The sequence below is a fragment of the Eumetopias jubatus genome, unplaced genomic scaffold (assembly GCF_037043125.1).
Source record: "Eumetopias jubatus isolate StellerSeaLion01/CBP00866 unplaced genomic scaffold, mEumJub1_p1.0 scaffold_4, whole genome shotgun sequence".
In the NCBI taxonomy this organism is placed as follows: domain Eukaryota; kingdom Metazoa; phylum Chordata; class Mammalia; order Carnivora; family Otariidae; genus Eumetopias; species Eumetopias jubatus.
This window is the reverse complement of record NW_028274810.1, coordinates 28,402,605-28,421,454: the sequence shown is the minus strand read 5'-3', so window position 1 is coordinate 28,421,454 and position 18,850 is coordinate 28,402,605. Positions and strand designations below refer to the sequence as shown.

At 45.6% G+C, this 18,850-nt stretch overlaps 1 non-coding gene across 1 annotated transcript; it reads left to right on the top strand.

Annotated features, from left to right (window-relative positions):
- Positions 1-9,649: 9,649 nt before the first annotated feature.
- Positions 9,650-9,734, top strand: TRNAR-UCU (transfer RNA arginine (anticodon UCU)). Its single transcript is given in 2 exon segments — positions 9,650-9,686; positions 9,699-9,734. It is a non-coding gene; the product is annotated as a tRNA-Arg (tRNA).
- The last annotated feature ends 9,116 nt before the right edge of the window (positions 9,735-18,850 follow it).

The window sequence follows — 18,850 nt, the reverse complement described above, 5'->3', positions numbered from 1 at the left end:
ATGGAATCTGCTATTACAATTCCCTGGAGGTCTTTCAATTTATCATTATTGTTTACCACAGCCCTAAAAATGACAAACCCTTGGCAACCAAGTAGGATTACCCAGAAAAACAGAGGTGAAGAGCTGCGCTTCTCTTTATATCTCTTTGTGCCTCCTCTTTGTTAGTGTTGAAGAACTTGATATTTATTAGCCCTTTCCTTTCTGGGAGTTTCAAGTCTGCTACTGGAGAGCTGAGAAAAAAGTCATAGTGACCCCACCACTATACAAATGAATTCACAGTTTTATAATCACAACGTTAGGGATGCAAGAGTAAATCATTTGTGTTCAAGAGCAAGTATTCTAGAACAAGGAGGGGAACTCAGCCAGCCATTTGCTACTGCTTGAGACTACTTTAGACATCTTGAGAATATAATAAAATGCATAGAAGGAATCATTTCAAGGGGAACGTGGGCAAGGACCAAAGAATAGTAAAACAAGGAACATCCCAGGGGGCTCCGTGTCCTTCACATGAACTGGGAGAAATTATAAATCTAGTCCCAAATTTCTGAATCATGACTACAAATCTGATGTGAGGGTGGAAGCTTCCAGTTCAGTCAAAGTAATTTAGTGTGAGAAGAACAAAGGTGAATCACTTCAACTGTCTTCCTTTTCAGAGTCTTTGGTGATTGAAGTAGAGGAAGAAGAATATAGCTGTCGTGTTAAAAAGGGACAGGAATGAATGTTATAGATGCTGTGGAAGCCAACTTCCGAGATGGACCCCAATATTCCTACCTCCTGATATTCACACCACTGTGTAGTCTCCTCCCACGCTGTATTAGAGCTGGTCTGTGTGACCAACAGAATGTAATAGAAATGATGGTATGTGACTTCTGAGGCCAGGTCATAAAAGACATGTGGTTTCTGTCTTGCTCTCTCTCTCTCTCTCTTACATTACTCACTCTGGGAGATGCAGCCCTGTAGAGAGGTCAAGGATCTGAGGCCTCCTGCCACCAGCCATGGGAGTGGGTCATCTTGGAAGCAGATCCTCTAGCCCCAGGCAAACCTTCAGATAATTACAACCCCAAACGACCTCTCAAGAGACCCTGAGTGTGAACCACTCAGCAGAGGCTCCCTGACCCACAGAAACTGTGAGGTAATAAATTCTTATTGTTTTAAGCTGCTAAGGTCTGGGGTGTATATTAATGTAGCAATAGACAACTATTATATCCTTACTGTCATGTCAGTGTATGTTAGAGGCTCAGTTAATTCCCATGAGCATCCTACGAAACAGAAATTATTTTCTCCACTTTTGAGGAGTGAAAATTCAGACAGGTAATTTCCCAGGGCCATAAACTGTCTCAAAGCCCACTAAAGCATGTTGCCTCACTCAGTCACACTTCTCAGACTTTCTCCCTCCTACTCCCACTGACCTCCAGAGATGAGCCAGGCTGTCCTACCGACAGGGGTCTCAGGTTTAATGACGAGATTATACCATCACAGGGTGGGAGTGGATGAGGATTTGAAAACTACCCCTGCTTACAAAAATTTTATTCTTACACACCCTGTGAAGCAATTTTGAGAACTTGGTGGAGACAAGGTGAAGTAAATGGTATTCTAAAGCAATGACAAATCGGGTGCCTGTGTGGCTCAATCAGTTAAGCGCAATCACTTAAGCGTCTGACTCTTGGTTTCGGCTCAGGTTATGATCTCAGAGTCATGATCTTAGGGTCGTGAGATCAAGCCCCACATCGGGCTCCACTCTCAGTAGGGAGTCTGCTTGAGAGTCTCTCCCTCTGCCCCTTCCACCTCCCCCCCACCACCATGCACGTGCACTCTCTCTCAAATAAATGAATAAATCTTTAAAGCAACGACAAATAAACGAAATAACTAAAAAATGGACAATGTTTCTCATCAGAGTCAGAAATCTGATGGACAAATAACAAGACCCCCATTGGGACAAAGGGTTGTTGGTGTCATTTGTGGGTCTATGGCAGACATGCCATGGGGAAACAGCTGAGGCCCTAAAAGCTTGGATACCTCATTTCCTCCTCAACTCATCTTGAGGGCCCAGGTGCCGTCCTGATGGAATTGAGGTTGTAAGCCCTGTCCCTCAGTCTAACTCAGGAGAAAGGCAGCCCGGACAGATTGTAGAATGGACCCAACCTAGGTTCTGCTGGACATCATTAGCAATGTACCTTTTCTTCCCCAATTCCCTACACAGTAGGAAGTAAAGGAGCATAATTTCCTCTGTGCTAATGTTTTGGGCCAATAAATCAGATCAATTCTGAGCTTTTTTTCCTTGTTAAGATTTTATTTTTAAGTGGTCTCTATACCCAACATGGGGCCCAAACTCACAACCCCAAGATCAAGAGTCATGTTCCGCTGCTCCACCAACTGATCCAGCCAGGCGCCTCTGATTCTGAGCTTTTTGATGTAGTTTTGAGATCTGCTCAAGGATTTAAATTAATGCTAATAACAGAAGCTGAAGTGGACTAATGAGAGTTTGAATACCTAAATCCTAAACCACTGCTTCTCAAACTTTACTGCAAATGAATCACCTGGCAGATCTCAGTAAAATGCAGATTCTGGTTCAGCCCACCCCTGCTCAGCCTCCCCCTTCCTCCCAACCCCCCCCTACATACCCCAAGCCGCATATTGCACCCTGTGAGCCCTATTTGCCTCCCTGAACCACCGCCCCCCACTCCACCTTCCCTGAAGGAAGAAAAAAAAAAAAAAGAAAGAAAGAAAACTGCAGATTCTGAATTCAGCAAGTCTGGTCTGGGGGAGGTCCGAGAGCCTGCACTTCTCCCCGGCTCACAGGCTGTGCTGATGCTCCTGGGCCATGGTCACTGTTGTCGCAGGAATGGGCAGAAAGCATTTGTTCTTAAACTTGGCTGCCAGTGAGAATCAACTGATACCAGGGCCCCACCGCCAGAAACTCTGCTTTCCTTGGTCTTGGGAACATCCTGGGCATTGGATTCTAGCGTGCAGCAGAGTTTCAGAACCCCCGGGCTAACAAGCCTGTTCCTAGTTGCTGGTTCCCTCTTGATTTCCTTCCACGGAGCGGCTGCAGTGCAGAGTGTGAATCTGGGGACAGGGGCCTGGCCCAGTCCTGCCGCTCTCCCTGTGTTTGCCTTCCCATCCGGACAGGGGCAACGCCTCTGGGCGGGTTGTTGTAAGGGTGAGGCCCATTCGCATACACAGGGAGAGCTCAGAATGGGGCCTGGCATGATTTATTACTTCATTGTTACTCTCAACTGCTAAAGGATTAAAATTAGTTAAACTTTAGTAAATGGTTTTCCATAGTTGGGCCCAGGAGTGGGGGAATGCCTGTTTGTTGAGAACTTGGGAGGAAGAGATGGGGGGAGGTTCAAGACCTGCTCGCCCAAACTGGGTCACTGAAAGAATTAGGGCACTGCAGGTCAACTCCTACTTCCACACGATTGTTCAGGCAGCGTTTATGGAGTGCCCACTGTGGACAGGGCATTGTGCTAAGCCTCGGGGAGAACTGCCTAGAGCTAGAAAGCCAGGGTGTCCAGTGTTCAAGAGCTTCTAGTCTACCGCAGAAGACAGGCTAGGCACGTGGTCGTGTAGCCTCCTTACTACCTGGAGGACTCAGCCAGGGCCTAAAGGAGCCGGCTGCGAGCTAGCCACAAGAAGGCACGGTTCCTTCCCCGCAAGGTGCCTATATATATTCTGGGAAAGGAGGCAGGAAACCAAACAGAAAATTATACAGCTTCCAAAGCGCTTCAGGAATCCAAAAAATGTGCCCCCCTACCCCACAGCCTCTGCTCCAGATAGAAGAATGTTTGGAAAGGTTCTTGAAGGAAATGATGTGGGCTGATGGATTCAAGCCCTACAGCCTCGCATTCGAAGCACTTCGGGATCTTCGCCCCACTGACTCTCTCAGAAGTCCTTCCTGCCAGGTCAAGCCCATTTCCTCTACCCATCCACACTCTCCTGTCTGACTTTGCTTAAGACTGCAAGGTACGTGGGAGCAAGGGCACCATCTGTCTTCTTCACCGGCGTCTGCAGAGATTAGTGCAGAGCCCGGCCCAATGCGTAAATGAATAAATGTGCTGTTGGCAGGCTCAAAGCCTGATCAAACTCAAAGACTCAGGTCAGGCGTGGACTTTGTGCAGCCTTCTCTCAGGCAGAAGGTGACTGCCCCCTACAGGGTGGTCCTCCATTCTTCCGGAGCTCTGCTTAGAAGCCTGCTCAGCATCCCAGTCAACCCAGCCACAAGGTCCAGAACTGGTGCAGCCTCCCGCAGACGCGATATACCTGCTTCTACCCCAGTTTCCCTTTGTGACTGGACCCCATTCTGCACACCAGCCTATGAGTCTGAGATTTTCAATGAGCTCTTCTCAAGCCCTTCCCTTTGGGGACTGGGTCATGTTGCATTTTCCTAGCCTGTCCTGTCTTCTTCCTCACACTCCCCAGGCCCTATGCTCATCCCTGCCAGTAACCTCACACAAGTTAGAGAGTCTTTTCAGATGCAGCCTCCCTCCCTCGTTCCCCCTCTCTGGATGTGACCCCTCTCTCCCCTGAAGTCCCATACTTGGAGACCTCTTGACCTTGCATCACAGTTGTTTGTGTACCTGTGGTCATTTCTATTAGGCTGTAAACCAGACACACGTCTCCTTTCTTTGTATCTCGAGCAGGCCCTCAATCACTGCTTGCTGAAGAGATGAAGCAGCCCAGGAAAACACCAAGCACAAATTCAATGAAATCGAATGGTCTCCCTGACCCTTGGGCCCCACCCCACTCAGCCTGCCCACCACCCGCTATGGGAATCCTTCTAAAGCACATGCCAAAGAATCTAGTCACTCCCCATTGCCTGTAGCATTAAATCAACATTCCTCATCTTGGATCAAGCCTTCCCCGGGCCACTTTGCCACATCTGGCTTCAATCCCACCTGTCCTACCTTGTCTCCCGACACATTCAACTCCTCACCCCCAATAGTACTTCTATAAGGGCCGATTTCTCCCTCTTTTCTATGTTAATGTCCAGATTTCTGCATCCTGGAAAATTTTATTTTCCTTTCCTCATTCCTGTCTTGCCACCTATGTAGTTTGGTTATTGGTCTGGCTAAGAACTCAGTGCTAAGATTTTTTAGGATGAGAAGGGCCATCATGTAAATGTTGAGAGATTTTGTCCGGCAAAAAAAAAAAAAAAATCCTGGTTTTGGAAAACCATGCGGTAGCACACGTGAAAATAAGAATCCACCCAAGGTTCCTGGGACAGAACTGTGAGGAAATCATGAAGCTGAAGGTAAATGTTTACAGTTTTGTCTGAGAGCCTGGGTGTTCTGTTTGGGAACAGACATGGTATCTACAGTCCAGTAGAAGCTGGGTGGGGAGATGGGTAAGGGGTCTTGGGTTGCAACAAATTTAGCTGATGCTGTATCTGAACTTTGGTTTGTTCCTGCAGGGTGTGGGATTTCTTTATTGGGAGTTGCTTGCTAATAATAACAGCAAACAGTTGTTACACACTTACTATGTGCCAGGCCTGAGATAAAGCTTTGCAGGAATTAATTCCTGTAATCCTCACAACAATTTTGGGATTTTTCAGATGAGTAACAGAAGGCTCTGAGAAGTTGAGGAGCATGTCTTGCAAGTAAGAATCAGAGCCAAGAGGTGCACACCAGGGGTCTGACTCCATAGTCTGTGCTCCAAATCTCACATCTTTGTTTTTTTAAAAATCTCATCCTTTTAAAACTTCTTTTTGGGGTATGCTTCATAATGAATATAATCATACATACTTATTACTTGGGAGTACAAACTCAGAAACCTTTTATTGGCAGGAGTGCCCATCACACCTTGCCATTGGTTTTCACATGCTGTATAGCATTATTTGCTTATTGCTTCATTTTCATTGGTCATATTTCCCCAAGGAATTTGAAGTCTCTTTGGATTGTGACTTAAACTTTCACTCAGTCTCCCACAGCAGCCCCAAGTATACCCTCCCTAAATACTCACTGAATTGAATTAAACCGATACACCAACACCAACGACCTTCTCCCTCTGAAGCAAAGCAAAGCTAGTGAAAATATATAACAGCATAGATTTCTAGACCTTCCGGGGCAGGCTAGAGCTGCTACCAAGCACTGTAAATAGAACAACATAGTAACTTAAAAATAATTCTGCCTTACAAATATGAAAAGTGTTACTGCAAACTCCCGGAGGATGTAAAATGCATTTGAACTTTAAAACACCAAAATGAAGTTGTTTTCTTTTTTTTTAAGATTATTATTTATTTATTTATTTATCTGAGAGAGAGAGAATGGGAGATAGAGAGCACGAGAGGGAAGAGGGTCAGAGGGAGAAGCCGACTCCCTGCCGAGCAGGGAGCCCGATGTGAGACTCGATCCCGGGACTCGATCCCGGGACTCGATCCCGGGACTCGATCCCGGGACTCGATCCCGGGACTCGATCCCGGGACTCCAGGATCATGACCTGAGCCGAAGGCAGTCGCTTAACCAACTGAGCCACCCAGGCGCCCCAAAATGAGGTTGTTTTTAATTTAGGGTTTTGCTGGCCAGGGAACTCCAACTGCCCCTGGGCGATCAGCCAGCTTGGAGGTGGTTATAGTGCGTGCATTGGCTCCCTCTTCCGGCAGGAAGGAAGAGCTAATTTTCTTTTCTTTTCTTTTTTTTTTTGAGAAATTCTTAGTTCAGGTTGTCTAATGGCGGCTGTTTACTGCATGTACGGCCTGAGAAAATTCATCTCAGGGTTAGAAAAGGTTTGGGAAAACTTACTGAATCTTTCTCCTCCTATGGCAACTAGATTCACTATAAACCACTTACTAATCGTCATAAAACACACGTAGAGCTTGTTCCGCTGTGGCTCTCCCAGGCTTCTAACTTAGGGGGTAAAAAGTACACCGTGATTGCTAGCAGGGTTTGTCACACAAGCCTCGTTTTCCCACACTGTCTGCTAACCCTGTCTCTTGGTAATGTTTTCCGTGAAAGGACAGGGTCTCAACTAGTGAGAGGAATCAAATATCTAAAACTCTTTGTTTGATTCATCAAGTGGGATTAGGGACACACACATCTTACCCTAGCACTTTGTGTCTTTCCCAATGCCCCCTTTCCAGAGTTGTCTTTGTTTTTTGTTTTTTTTAAAGATTTTATTTATCTATTTGACAGAGAGAGAACACACAAGCAGGAGGGGCGGCAGGCAGAGGAAGAGGGAGAGCAGGTTCCCCACTAAGCAGGGAGGCCAATGCGGGACTCAATCCCAGGACCCCGGGATCATGACCTGAGCTGAAGGCAGACACCTAACCGACTGAGCCACCCCGCCGCCCCTTCCCAGAACTTTTATATATGAGTCTAAATTGTTACTTAGTTATGTCAATGACTGATTATTTGAGAATTGGCTGCAACACCCCCAGGCAGAAACCCTCTTTGTGGTTCCACTAAGGCATCTCTTCCCCTGTTCCCTCATGTTCAACTCCAAGGAACAGTGAAGACTGAGATGCTGCCAGTGCCTGGTACATGGCAGAGTTCAATAAAGATTTGTTTATATAAATATGATTGAAAGTAATATTCTATTTTGTGGGCTAATTTTGCATATGTGAGAATTCCTTGATGTATGCCAAGATGTGTTTTATTTCATTAATCTTAAAGGGGGCATAACAATGCTATACACAAAATGTTTGTTGTCAAGGCATGTTACTTATAATACGGTGGAATGAAACAGGCCTGGCAGCAATCAGGCTTCCGTCACTTACTGTTTGGAGAGGCAGTCTACCATGGGCCCTTAGTAGCCTTGCACATTCCTGCCACATATGCTAAGAATGCAAGACCCTGCTCACTTGGGCCATTTCTGGGGGTTGTGCTTGCAGTGAGCAAACTTGAGGGATGAGGGTGTCTCCCTCAAGGACAAAGAGAAGGCTTGCTCACTGCTTGCTATATAATGGTGGGCTCCCCAAGTTTAGCAGTCCTCTTCTGTAACGCAACCCATTTTGTGAGCAAGCATCCATCTGGGCCCATCTGCTTCATTCCTGTGAGAACTGGGGTTCAGAAAACCAACACAACAAACATGTTGACACTCTGGCTATTGCTTTTGCTCTAACAGTCTTTCATTGCTGACCCAGTATTCTCTCGCGTGCTCGGTCAGCGTCCGTGAAACTGACAAGCTGACCTGTTAGCCTGCAAGGAGGGTAAAATCTCAGATTCTTCACAGTTCTTGATACTTACTAGCTGGGTGTCCCTACACAATTTAACCTCTCTTAGCTGCAGTGTCCCTTCTTTATAAAGGGACAATAGTACCTGCCTCACGGCACTGTTGTGGGGTTAAATAGAAGAATGGAAAGATCCCTGCCACACTAGATTCTTCCTGGGAGCTCCCTTTCCCTCTTTAGAACACTGACAGACTGCTTTGCTTTGATGCCTGATGATGCTGGGCAGGGACGAATGGCGTGCACCACGGTGTGGGCTGTGGCTGACGGTGGTTTGGTGCAGAAGTGGGCTGTGGACCCACTGGAAGAGCTCGCACCGCGGTAGCGCCGCAATTTCTACGTGGGCGGCTCTCGGAAAGCCGCAAACGGATTGGAGCGGGAGGCCAGGGATTTTGTCTGCAGCGGTCGCATAGCAACCACGCAGTATTTACTTAGATTGTTTATTTCAAGTGGCTTCGGGGCCGTGCTGATGGGGACGACTAGGGCACTGAAGAACTCACCCTCCACCCCCCCACTCCGTCACCCACCTGATTTCTGGCGACGGCGCCATTCCGAGGAGCCTCGGGCTCGGCCGCCGCCCGCCACCCCCGGGAACGCCCGCGGCCGCGCTCGGGCGCGCGCCCTCCACCACGCGCACCCGCACACGCATGCTCCCGGCGCTCCCACGCGCGCAGCCACCCTCGCGGGGGCCGCCCACGCACCTGCGCGCGGGCTGGGGGCGGCTGCACGGCAGTCGCGGAGGCAGCTCCCGGCACTTGGATGCGCTCTCAGAGGATGCTGCGGCGCGGGGCGCGTCGCCCCCCTCAGTCCACCAGAGCCCGGATACCTCAGAAATTCGGCTCTGGGTCTGTGGGGAGCGAAATGCAACCCAAACCCCGTTTTACTGAACCCTGCGCAAATAAAACACGCACAAGCACGCACACAGACGCCGTCGCGGCCCGCCAGGGAAGAGTCCGGGACCCGGGAGGGGCCGCCGTTCGAGATCGGCCGCTAAAAGGTGCGACGTAAGTGCCCGGCGTTACCGGCCCGGCTTAACGGCGCAACGGCCAGACTGGTTTCGCATCGCCGGGGCCGGGGCCGGGGCCGGGGCCCGGACCGGGCGTGACCGGCCGCCGGAGAGACCGGGTAGGCGGGGGGCGTTCGGGGCAGGAAGGGACCGGGGAGGAAGAGCGCGGGTGTGATTGGTCCTACGCGGCCGCGTCCTGGGCAGGCCGGAGACGGGGCTGTGGCAGCCCTCAGACCGACCGACCGACCGACCGATCGGGGCCCGGCGGACGCGCGGGACTCGTCGACCCTGTGAGAGGCGGCTGCCGGCGAAGCACGGGCACCTGCGGCTCGCGTTCGGTGGCTGCTGCCCAGACTAGCCATGCCCTGGGCTCGGCGACACAAACGGGAAGCCGGGGGAGCGGCTAAGGGGGCGGTGGGAAGGGCGCGGGGCCGTCGCCTCTGGCTTAACACAGCAGATGCGCGAAGACTCCAACAGGTGGCTCCGTGGCGCAATGGATAGCGCATTGGACTTCTAGAGGCTGAAGACATTCAAAGGTTCCGGGTTCGAGTCCCGGCGGAGTCGCAGTTTTTTTCCCTCCCCGTAATTTATTTTCTGACCCCGTCATTTCTCTCCTCCCTTTTTTTTCCTACACGGTTGAACTTGCCTCTCCTCCTCTGTCCTTTCTCCTTCTGCCGGCGGCTTCTGCGGCCGTTCCACCTCTGGCCGCTCGCGCGGGTGCCCTCGCCCCCCGCCCCGCTCCGCTTCCTCAGCTCGGTGGCTCAGGGTCTGGGCCCAGCTCCCAGCGCAGCGTGACCCAGGAACTGCGAGGAGCGGCTCCGGGCGGCGGCCAAGAGAGGCCTCGCCGTTTCGGCCCAGAGGTGTTCCGAGGAGCTGCCCCCACGCTCCAGGGCTGACACCCCCTTGCCCGGATCGCGACCGTGATTGCTGGGGTCGGGGGACGAGGGAGGGCGAGGGAAGGATGAGAAAACACGCCTACACCCTGACCTGCGCTGTGCTGGCTGACTGCCCTTTCCAGCCCAGAATCCCCAGTGGGATCCTGTCAGAAATGCGGATTTCCGGGCCTCACCGCGGTACTCGGATTCAGTCGATCGGGGACGGGGCCCAGGAATCTGCATTTCTGATAAGAATGCCCGCTGTCCCCCCCCCCCCCCGCATGATTCCAGTGCAGGGGTCCGAGGTCCATTCTGCCCGCCTCCAGGCAGGGGTTGCTATTTTGTCTCTCTTCCCCTGACAGCTCATGGGTTTGCATGAGATTAGGGTTCCTCCCTCACTAAATGGGAACCAATGAATGAATGAATGGAATTTTCAAAATTCATTGTAACAAACTCCCTGCAAAAAAATACAAAATCCAACATTGCCAACAAAGGTACAGAGAAAAGTAAGCATCGTTGTTGTTCCTATCTTAGCCTTGCAGTTCTCTCTATAAGCTATTAGTGAAAATGGTTTCTGGGAAATATTTTCAGATTTATCTTATGCTCATGTCATTTTTACATATATTGTCTGTGTTTATGTTGATATAGGCGATACACAATTGGTAGTATGCTCTACTTACTCTTTCACTTATTAATATAGGTGGAGCTGCCTTGTTCCAGTGTGCATATATGTACTGAAATGATTTCACAGTCCCCAACAGTTGGACATTTAGGCGTATTTTCCTGTTAAAATGCTTCAGTGAACATGCTCATTCTTACATTATTGTACACAAGTGCAAGTATATCTGTAGGATAGATTCCTAGGAAGTTGGGTTGCTGGGTCAAAGGTTTGTTTGTGCATTCTTTGATAGATATTGCCACGTTACCTTCACAGAGATTATGCCCTATTTACTCTCACCAGCAGGGTGTGAGAGTGCCCATTTCCTCACAGCCTGTGTGTTACCAGATGGTGAAAGATGGTTTCTAGTTGCAGTGTCATGTCTTTTATTATGAGGGAAAGCCGAGCATTTTTCATATGTAGACTAATTTGTATTTCTGTGATTTATTTTTCTTGAGTTGTTCATTTTTCTATTGTATAATTGGTCATTAATGTTGTTGGTTTGTAGTTCTTTACATATTATGGAAACCAGTCCTTTGTTTATGATATGTATTACAATTATTCTTTCTTAATGTATTTGCCTTTTGATTTCATATGTGGTATTTCATTGCCTTACAGAAATTCATATATTAGGATTTATCAGTCTTTTCCTTTATGGCTTCCAGGTTTGGGGTTATACTGCACCCAGATTATAAAATAATTTCATCATGTTTTACTTTAGTGCTTTATATGGTTTTATTTTTGTACTTAAATCTTTATTTCATCCAGAATATACTTAGGTATGTATTCTTTTTTTTGGAATTTTCCTCATCTATTCTTGAATTTTTTTCTCACATAATATTAATAACTAGCATTTATTTAGCATTTGTTATACACCAGGTACTGTTCTAAGTAATTTATGCATTTTAAGGCATTTAATCCTCCTGATGACCCTACCAGGTTGGTAGTATCCCCTTTCATGGAAGGGGCATCTGAGACAGGTTAAGTATCTTGTCCAGGAATAGACAGCTAATAAGCAGCTTGCCGGAATGCCTGGGTCTTTCGGTAAAACAATAATTCTGTATTGTCTTTTCACATGAGCCTTAGTTACAGCTAATCTGGTTCTAATCTTAGGAGATATTTGTGTTGGAATCTTGTTATAGATTAATATAGGGAGAATTGAACTAACTCTGTGGAATCTTCCTATTTAACAGCAGCAGCGGGGGGAAGAACATATAGGTTTTTCCATTTATTCAGTCTTTCTATGCTCTTCAGAAGTATGTTAAAGTTTCTTCTCTTTATGTGTATCTTGGCTTATTTGTTAACTTTATTCCTAGATAGTTTCTTTTTTGTTGAGATCTTTTCTTCCATTGTATTTTCTAAGTGATTATGGTTTGTATATAAGAAGGCTTTTGATATTTTAAAAAATAAATTTATATCCAGCCATCTTAATTGAACTATTTTACTATTTAAAATGATTTTTCAGTTCTAAACCATGGGATACCACTTCACATCCACAAGGACGGCTGTAATAAAAAAGACAGACTGGCACCTGGGTGGCTTAGTTGGCTAAGCATCTGTCTTTGGCTCAGGTCCTGATCTCAGGGTCCTGGGATCAAGCCCAGGTTGAGCTCTCCACTCCCCACTCCCCGGGGAGTCTTTCTCCCTCCTTCCCCCGCCACTTGTGTATGTGCTCCCTCTCTCTCAAATAAATAAAATCTTTTTTTTTTTAAAGAGACAATAACAAGTGTTGGAAAGGATGTGGAGAAGTTAGAACCCTCATATTGCCAGTGGGGATATAAAATGGTAGTCTCTTTGGAAAATAGTTTGGCAATTAGTCAAAAATTTATACAGAGTTACTATATAACCCAGCAATTTCATGCCTAGGTATATACCCAAGAGAAGTGAAAACATATGTTTATGTTAACACAAAAATCTGTACATCACTGTTCATAGTAGCATTCTTAATAAACAAAAACAACCCAAATGTCCCATCAGCTGATGAGTGGATACACAAAATGTGGTATATCCATACAATGGAATATTATTATTGAGTAATAAAAAGGAATGAAATAGTGATTCATGTTGCAACATGGATAAACCTTGAAAACATTGTCAAGAAGCCAGTCATAAAAGACCACATATTGTATGATTCCATTTATATAAAATATCCTAAATAGATCTACTGAGACAGAAGTTAACTGTTGCCAAGTGCTGGGGCTAAGGGGAATGTGAAGTTGGGTACTTAATGGGATTTGGGGGGAGTGACAGAGTGTTCTGGAATGAGTGGTGATAATTGCACAACTCTGCATAATCAAAAAGCCAGTGTACTGCACATTTTTAAAGGGATGAATTTTATGATATGTGAATTATGTTTTTTAAAAGGAAAAGTAGTTTTTTCAGTTAACTATGTTGTGTTTTCTGGAAATATATCACTCACAAATAATTATATCTTTTTTCTAATTCTTATGTTTCATTATTTCTCTTGTCATAGTATCTGCTAGTATCTCCAGAAAAATGTTAATTTTTGTGATAATGGTGACAGTAGACTGAGCCGTCCTGTTTCTGACCATTATAGGAATGCTTCTCCACTAAGCATGATGCTAGCTTTTGGGGTTGGTGCACACGCATGCATACACACACACACACACACACACTTTATTACATTAAGAAACTATCCCTAGTTGTTAGTAATCTATGGAGGTTTTTTCCTTTGATCTGTTAATACTATGCAATATATTAACAGATTTTCTAATATTTAACCCTTCTTGCATTTCTGAAGTGAATCCTACTTGGTTGTGATGTATATTTATTTTAGTATTCTAATCCTTTGCGTTTTTGTATATTTAGAAAAATTGACATTTATTTACCTCCCATAAATGCAGCATTATTTGGAATGGCCACAAACTAGAAAAAACCTAGATCTCTATCAAGGTTGTACAAGTACTTTACATAGTAAAATGTAAGGAGTCAATAAATGCTGAATGCAATTCAGAAAATCGTCAGTGGATAAGCAGTATCAGAGTGATCTAGGAACAGACAATGTTGAAATGTTGAAAACAGAGAGACTCATAAATACAGAGAACAAAGTGGTGGTTGCTGGGGGTAGGAGTCTGGGCAAAACAGGTAAAGGAAATTAAGAGGTACAAACTTCAGTTATAAAATAAGTCACAGGGATGAAAAGTACAGCATAGTGCATATAGTCAATATAATAATAATTCTGTATGGTGACAGATGGTAACTACACTTACCATGGTGAGCACTGTGTAATGTACAGAATTGTCGATCACTGTGTTGTACACCTGAAACTAATGTATGCCAACTATGCTTCAATTAAAAAATTTAAAAAATAACTGAAGAAAGTATAGTAGAGTCATATAATTGAATACAATGCAGACCTTTAAAAAGTGAGAAAGATCTATATATACTGCTATGGAAAAATATCCAAGATTATATGAAAAAAGCTATGAAAATGAGCATGTTTAATATGATTCTACCTGTGTTAAATAATGCTAATAATAATAGTAATAACATGCATTACTATGATTGTGTGTGCATATAAACTTTCTGGAAGCATATACAACTAACAGTGCTGGGGCAGGAGAAGCAGTGATATGAAGGGACAGAAGGCCTTTCTTACTTTGTATCTCATTGTAATGTTTGAAGTTTTTCATAAGCCAATCTTATCCTTGTAATGAAAAAGTCAAGTCTTAAAACAAAACCCAATACTAATGATGAAGAGAAAAAAAAACATTGTTCCTAGACCACTCTGATACTGCTTATCCACTGAAGATTTTCTGAATTGCATTCAGCATTTATTGACTCCTTACATTTTACTATATGCTGCATCTCAGCCGTAAGTATACCTTTTAGGAGCTCCCCCCACCCCCCCCGTTAAACGTGGAGAAATAGAACAAAATCTCTCTTTGTAGTGATTCCAGCAGGCAGCGTGTCCTGACGGTCTTGTACAACATGTTAAGGACTGTGGACTTTACCCAAAAGGCAACAGGAAACCACTGAATCGCTTTTAGGTGGGAAGCAGTGTGCTTGGATGTGTGCCTTCTATCTCTGCTCTGGCTGTAGTGTGGATGCCTGGCTGGCAGAGTGCAGGCCTGGGAGCTGGACCAGTTCAGGGCAGTTGGAGTTACCTAGGTAAGAAAATGATGGAGGCTGGAACTAGGGGGGTAGTGCGGGGAGAAACCCTGAGCACGGACATTTGAAGGACAGGTAAAGAAGGAGTTTTTCAGAGTCCAAGAAAAGGCAGCCAGAGAGGTAGGAAGAAAACTAGAAGAAAGTATTCTCTCCAAAAACTGACGAAGCAAGTTGCCTCTGGAGAAGGGAGTCATGAGGAAAAGAACCCCTAACATCTTTCTAAATGCCAACAAATTATTTAGCCCTTGCCATTTAATTATTCCCCAAGTCCTACTAATAATTATCCCCATTTTACAGATGAGAAAATTAAGATGCAAAGATGTTATGGGAGTAAGGTGAAAGCTTAGCCTAGGCATGATGGGAAAACATCTGCTCTTCTGAGGCAGGAGGAACGCAGGGGTAAAAGCATGAAGGTGAAGGGGAAACTGAAGGTGTTCCAATTTGAAGGCCTATTTTCTTTGCGCTCTTTTACAGCTCAGCCTCACACCCCCAGGATTCCAGGAAGGCATTGACAAAGAGGGGGTTGCCCCAGGGCCTGGAGACCACGCCCATCTTATTGCTGCCTGTGCCCCAGACTCTGAGGACCGGAGGCCAGGAGTGGTTTCATTCCAGCTTCCTCCTTGATCTGGGGCTTTCTACGTGCATCAGCATTTTAAAAAATATTTTGTAATCTCATTCATACTCAATCGGATATATATTTTTGAGTACTAGCTTTGTTTAAAGAACCACATTGGAAAGAAATACAAAGGTGAGTGAGATAGAGTGCATTTTCTTAGAGTTCACCCTAGTGTGGAGCAGGAAGCCATGGATCCATGATCCCATTAATTAGGACTGGCTTTGGAATGAGTGACAGGAAACTCAAAATACCAATGGATTCGGCAAGATGGAGGTTTCTTTCTCATGTGAAAGTTCAGGCAGTGGCAACTACTTGATCATTAGAGATCCAGGCTCCTATTTATTCTTTCACCTTATAAATGCAGCTTTTTTCCTGATGTTCCAAGAAGATTGCTCCTCCCCTGCTATCAGTTCAACATACTAGTTAGTGCGGAGAAGAAAAAGGGACAGAGCCCCACTTCAAGCTCATCCTTCTCTGAGGGACATTTCCCAGAAGTTGCACATACTGCTTTCATTTACATCCCACGGGAAGGTGAGAATCATAGCTTCTTTTCCCAAGGAAGCCACATTCCCAACTAAAATACATGTTCTGTAACTGGTAAAGAAAGGGAAAAAGTTCAGCAGTTTTTGCTGGTGATGTGGAAACAGGTATGCAGATAGCCATAGTGCAAGGTTAAAATAAAAGTGTGACAGTTATACTTACTAGCTCTTTACCTTAGGCAGGTTCCTTAACTTCTCTGTGCCTCCGTTTCTTCACTTATAAAATAAGGATAATAGTAGCACCTACTTCATAGGTTTACCTAAGGTTACCTAAATTGTTATATACGAATATAATGTTTCATACATACATACATAAAGTTACATAAAAACCAGCTGTAAGTTCTTAGAACAGTGCCTAGTAGTAAGTGCTACACAGATGTTAAATACAATTTTTTTTTAAAAAAAAGCAGTCAAATGGGACTTTCGAGAGTGTACACATCAGTAGAGAAAATCTGATAGAACACTTCATGAAGAAACATAGACTGTCAGTTCTGTGATGCCTGGGATGTACCCCCAGCAGCGTGCCTTGCACAGAGTGGATGCTCAGAATACTGGCTTCTTACAAGCTTGAAGGGTCAGCAGCGTTTTGTTAGGTGGGAAAGAAGCAAGGAATATTTTAGGTAGAGTTAACCATATGAGCAAAGACGTAAAAGGTGAAAAACTCACTGTATCTGGCAGAGTGGCTGGCATGCATAGAACTTAATATATGTTCATTGACTGAACACTCCCTATCAGCTAGTTTGGTTTGGCTGACATGTATTAGTTGGGTCCAGGCAGAAAAATGCTTCGCTCTAGAGAATTTAATATAGGGAATTGTTATGCAGGTGATGGAAGTGCTGAAAGCATGGGTAACCCAGAGATTGGAAAAGTAGGAAACCTCTATCATCCTTAGTGCCACAGGGTCATTGGGAGATGGTGTTACTAAACCCAGAGGCGTGGGCCATTCAGTGGTGGAGGGCTGCCTGGTGGGGACTGGGAAATGGCAGAGCCCCAACCCAATCTAAAGCAGAGGGAGAGAAATACTTTGACTTCTCCCTTTCTCCTGCCCCCCTGTCTTGGGTCACCGCCTTACTGGGAAACCAGTTGGTAAGTGAATCTGGGTTCCGGGGCTCTGTCTTCTTCACTGGTGTACGCTGGTGCTTAAATAATCTATGGGACTCAATTTTGGGGTGACTGGCTGACTTTCAGACTGAATGAATTTGGTGGAAAGTAATCAAAGAACTGTGGAACAGCAGTGAAAGTCTAGCTGAGAGTCTGTAGCTTATGGTAGTTTCCCAAATCTCAGTAATCTGGACAGATAAAAACAGTGTTTCCCTGGCTGGGCCTGGCAGGTGACAGTAACAGAAAAAAATAGAGAATAGAGAGACCATGGGAATACAAAGAATTTTTGAGATGTCTGACCAATTGGGTCCAGACTGGTTAGGGAGGAAAATGTATCCTGATGGGGTGCAGGATTGGGAGAGTAATGGTGGCTGCAATGCTTGAGATCAGGACTTCACAATCTTTGGGGGTGGGGGCCAGGCATCTGTATTATTGAAGCCACCTCAGGTAATTCCAAAGTGCAGCCAAGGTTAGATTAGAAGGAGGAAGGCTGGGTGCCTGGGTGGCTCAGTTGGTTAAGCATCTGCCTTTGACTCAGGTCATGGTCCCAGAGTCCTGGGATTGAGGCCCGTGTCAGGTTCCCTGTTCAGTGGAGAATCTGCTTCTCCCTCTGCCCCTCCTCCCACTCATTCTCTTAATTTCTCTCTCTCAAATAAATAAAATCTTAAAAAAAAAAAAAAAGGCTAACAGATTGGAGTACCCTACCCTGAGAGTTCAGAATCGTGACCTTTGAACAGTTTCAAGGAACAAGTCTAAGGCAATGATAGCAACTGGCGGAAGTGGAGTGGAAATGAGGGTAACTGGAATTGATGACCTTGAATTTGAGACTGAGGAACTGTAGGGTCATCTTGAAATGCCTTTCATTAAATCAGGATAGTGGTTTCACTAAAGGAAAAACCAAGCATCTCTCTAAAGGTAAAATATGTAAAAAGGGCAGCAGTTGCGGTCAGCAAGGCTTGGGGAAGGCACTGGCCCAGTTGTTCAGTACCCTCTCATCTCACTCCGATACCTCGTCCCCTCCACAGCAAGGCAGCTGAGATGACCTGTGGTGAAGCTGAAGCGGGGAGAAGCGGCAGATTTGGCTGGAAGGGCAGCTGTTAGATAAATTAGCCAAGGTTTTAATGAGCTTCACATTCCAGAAGCTATGACTTGTTCTCCTCGTCTCATTGCTATTTTGGTGTGTGTGTGTCTGTAAATGTGTGTATATATGCACACACACACTTAAGGAAGAAGTAAGTCTTACTGATAATACACTGACTTTAGGATACAGAAAAAGTCCAGTTAATCACACTCTCTTGTTTGTACTTTAATGTTACTCTTCTGAACTTCCCTGAGTTATGGGGCGGGGGCGGGTAGGTGTAGGAATGAGAGACTGAACAAAGCTTCAAACATTTCTTTTCTTCAAACATAGACAACTACAAACACCTATTTCTTTCCTGTCATTTTAAAGAGGTCAGGAAAACACCTCATGAACAAGACCTCAGAATTTCCGTATGTTGCATGGGGTTTAAAGTCAGGATTTGGTGTCTAAGCCTTGCCAGTCCCTCCTTTGTGGTTCTGGCTGTGACCATAAGAGCCCCGAGGAAGAAAGCACCACTCGGCTCATAGCTGGAAGAGACCCCCCGACTGCATCACTTCTCAGCTAAGTTGTGATGGAACAACTTATGTTCCCATCACCCCCTACCTTTAGTAAAGAAGGCGTGGCTCAGGAAAGCCCCAAGTCGTTTCTCACCTTCTTTGGAAGAAAGGATGACAGGCCT